This window comes from Megalops cyprinoides, chromosome 7 (assembly GCF_013368585.1).
Source record: "Megalops cyprinoides isolate fMegCyp1 chromosome 7, fMegCyp1.pri, whole genome shotgun sequence".
In the NCBI taxonomy this organism is placed as follows: Eukaryota; Metazoa; Chordata; class Actinopteri; order Elopiformes; family Megalopidae; genus Megalops; species Megalops cyprinoides.
In genome coordinates this window covers 11,119,999-11,124,204 of record NC_050589.1, presented here as the reverse complement: position 1 = coordinate 11,124,204, position 4,206 = coordinate 11,119,999, and the positions used below count along the sequence as shown (strand labels likewise).

Below are 4,206 nucleotides of genomic sequence, written 5' to 3'. Positions count from 1 at the left end.
TCTGTTCATCTTGGCCTAGGTCACCTCGTTTGTGACCAGATACAGAGAGGGGGGAAGGGTACAGATGCGCACCCCTGTCCCAAGCCCTGCCTTAGCTGGGTACACATATCTCATAGGCACAGTGCTTTCTGCCCGTCCTCATTTTGCTCATACAGAACCTCCATGCAGTCAGTCTGAGTGAAGCACCTGCAATTAAGTCTGATTTATTTTCCCATGGTCCTCTTTGGTCATATCTCTGATTGGTTGTGTGCTGTAGCAAGCTGTTACTGTGTAGAACAAGACCTTTCATAAGTTTAGATGGTTACAAATATAAAATCACTTTGATGATGCCCAGACCTTTCCGCCATACTGCAGTACTGTCTACCTGTGCTGTCTGCGAAAGATACTTCAAAGACCGGGCTGGTCCCACCTTTTCCACCCCTCCCAGCCCCCATGACTTGGGGTTTTTAAAATACTTCTGACTGAGCACTCTTGCCATTTCTTTTTAGCTGGGCACCCATGCAAGGTGTGTCTGTAGGTGTAGCGTCGGGTGCAGGTGTCAGAGCACTCTTAGTTCCCTGATCTCTATTCAGACACCTTCAGCCTCAAAAGAAGATGTTACACTACGTCTCTTTTTCTTTTACAGGATGACGCATAGTGATCCGTTCGTCAATGTTCAACAACATTGTTTGCAAATTGTGGGGTTTTTTTCTATTCATTTTTTGTTATCTGAGAAGATGAACATGTGCCTGTTTGATTTATTAGCTGTATGCAATTGTTGATATTTCATATTCCTTAATCATTCATAATGCAAAATGCTGTCAGCTTTGATATTACAAAATCAAAATAATTGGAAGCAAGCGTTTTGGTCTTTCAAGTGAGTCATGTAAAGAAAACAAAAAAAGAGAGATGGGCAATGTTTTATTCAAGCTTTTGCTGTTTGTGTTCAACTGTTTATTTATTGATTCTCTTTGATATATTCTCATGTGAACGTGCGCGGTTTTGATAAACTCTTGCGTGCTGTCGTACCCTTGGAGAAAAATCAATGCCGTTTTGAGCCTTGTTCCCTCTCGCTCGCCGTCCCTGGCGCAGAAAAGAAACAGCAATCCAATTAGTAAACTACATCTTTGGGGAGAGGGATTGCTGTGACCCCAAACCTCCGGCGTGAAATCATTTTAGATGGAATGATTTTAGACGCTCCGGTTGATGGGTTTTAAAGAAGGACAGCAGGGGAAAAGCAGGACATCTTCAGCGTTTTGAGGCTGGGACCGTCACACACAGACATCTAAGCAGATAGATAATGTTGACAAACTTCGGTGAGTTACAGTACAGTGTGGCAGTGAAAAGCCACCCTGTAGGCATACAGGCAAATGAATCCTTACAGAGGTCCCTCTTCACTTACAGGAAGTGAGCGAGGAAGAGCGCAGACAGACAGACACACAGATAGACAGACAGATAGGTAGACAGTCAGACACAGACAGACAGACACACACACAGATAAGAAGACAGACAGGCAGACAGACAGACACACAGGCAGAAACATAAGCAGACAGGCAGGCAGACATACACACAGACAGGCAGATATGAACAGTCAGATGGGCAGACACAGAGACAGAAAGCAGACAGATTGACAGGCTGGCAGGCAGGCAGACAGAACACAGACAGACACAGAGACACACAGGCAGACAGACAGACATAGATGTTTTGGAGGCTGTTGCTGCCTTTATCCAGTCCTGTAGGACCATAAAGGCTGCCGGTTTTGATTCTGCCTCAGCTATTAATTGTATAATTGATGTCATTATTTGGCTTGGAAGTCGACTCATTACCATTCCACTCGGGTTCTAAAACTGCTTTTCACTGTTGATGCAGTGAATTACAAATCTGAAGCCTGCCATGTATCCTCTAAGTCAAACTTATTTGGTAATTATTACTACAGCACTCAGTATTAATATCTTTATGTCAATGAAAATATATGTTTTTTTTTTAAAACATTCTATAACTTTGTGAAAATTGCATGTGGAGTTCAGAACAGGTGTGAACAGTCATGTCTGAGCTGTTCATTTCAGCACTAAACAGCTGATAATCATACACTAAGTGCTAAGACTAAATCATGTTTCAGCTGCAAAGTCTTGCACACATGGAAGAGATGGGTGAGCAATGCCAGCAATAGAAAAAAAGTCAAGTCAGTAACACGTCATCATTGTGTTGACTTTTACATCCAGCCCCAATTCATTTACTACAGTCTTCCAATGCACAAACACACACACAAACACGATGTTTCTCCAGCTTACTCCTAATTACAAGCAAATTGCTGTTTTGACACCTTTGCTGTCCATGTGACAAACGTCAATGGATTGCATGATCCTTTGAATCAGATAAAACAAAGCACGCATTTTACAGACTGCATGACAGTACATGATTAATGCATACACATACACATAAACACAAACATGTGTCAATGCATATTCCAACACACATAATCATGCACATATGCACGCACACACACGCACGCATACACACTGCATGCATACACACACCCGCTCACACACAGACCCACACATGCACACACGCGCACACACACACAGGCACACATATACACTGCATGCATATACACACCCACTCACAAACAGACCCACACACGCACGCACACACACACACACAGGCACACGTGTCGCTGCATGTACCAGCCCACTCTCTGTCCTGATCCTTTAACGCGAACACCCACACGGTGGAGTCCGGCCCCTCCTCCACACGCGGAGAGATTACACCTGGTGCCCAGCGCTATCTCTTGCAGGAAGCGCTCTCCTCAAGCACTGCCAGAGATAAGCTCGAGTGGAGCGCCTTTCCAGCCGGCTGCAGCAGCCACGGACACGCTTAGCAACAGGGGCAAAGCGCCTGAGACAGTGTAGCAACAGGAATGCAAGGGAGGGCTAAAGCTCTCACTTTGCAAAAAAAAAAAAAAAAAACAGAAACCAGAACGCCTGCCTGCAAGCTCTGCTCTCTCCCCACGAAACACACCTCCAGCCACATGTCAGCAAATTGCACCTGTTATTTTCAACAGACCGGGCATCGTATCTTAGTGCTGTGTGACAACGCTGCTTCTGGATTAGATGGTGGCAATCAGCATCACTGTCTCACGCTGGAACAGGCTTGCACGCGTAGCATGTCCAAGGCTACCTGTGACTAGCCTGAAACTCAGACTGCGTGTCAGAGGATAAAGCCCACATGGATGCCTTACTTTGCATTCAGAATCAGAATCCATTCACTCATTCATTCATCCACTCATCGATTCATTCATTCGTTCGTTTTCTCTTCGCGGTAATCTAAACGGTTCCTGTAGAACCTTTAATTTTAAACACTTGTTTAATCGTGTATATTTAAATTCCGAGAGCGTGATTTGGCGAATGTTTGCTCGTTCCAGCTTCCCCCACAATGCACCACAAGATTCACAAGGACCGACCAGACTTGCATGTATATCAGCGTTTGCCAGTCCGGAGACGGGAGAGGAAGGATGAACATGCTGTCCCTACCTTGAGAAGAGACGGAGTGACTGCAGGCATCCTCAGGGTCAACGCTGCCTCCTGTACGTCTGCCCTGGTGGTTTGTTCTTTTTTTTTTTTTCTCCTGTTACTCAATCACTGTCTGTCCCCTCATGCCGATGCATTAGCACACCTTTCAAGTATACGCAGAGACGTCCGTAATCACCCACCCGCCCAGGAAGAATCCCTTTATTTCTGAGCTGGTGAGCAAAGCAGGACAGATCTGCACGCTTCCCCCTCTCTCTGTGCACCGCTACCACTGTCAGAGTCAAACGCACTCCAACAGTACAGATGTAGAGGGGAAGACTTCAGCCGAGATGTTTTTTCCTCTCACAGACTTCCTCTCGTCTCCTTCCCTCCCCTTCACTCACGTCTCTAGCCCCCCCTTACTCTCTCTCTCTCTCACTTGCTCGCTCTCTCTCTCTCTCTCCAGCCCTCCCGCACTGCATCTCTCTCGATCTCTTTCTCTCTCACGTTTTCTCTCTCAATCTCTCTCTCTGTCTCTCACAGTCTCTCCGTTTCTCCCTTTCTTTCACTCTCCTTCACTCTCTCCCTCTCTCTCTCTCTCTCTCTCCCTCTCCCTCTCTCTCCCTCTCCCTCTCTCCCTCTCCCTCTCCCTCTCTCTCTCTCTCTCCCCTCTTGTTGTCTCTTCCCTCTGAGTCAGATGGCTGTGGGAAAGCTGAAATTT

At 46.1% G+C, this 4,206-nt stretch overlaps 1 protein-coding gene across 1 annotated transcript in view; it reads right to left on the bottom strand.

Moving 5' to 3' along the window:
• The window catches only part of LOC118780115 (leucine-rich repeat neuronal protein 2-like), a 49,766-nt gene extending 45,913 nt beyond the window's left edge, over positions 1-3,853 (bottom strand). The window contains exon 1 of the mRNA XM_036532427.1: positions 3,510-3,853. The gene's annotated coding sequence lies outside the window, so the exon portion shown is untranslated. The remainder of the gene's footprint in view (positions 1-3,509) is intronic.
• Positions 3,854-4,206: the final 353 nt, after the last annotated feature.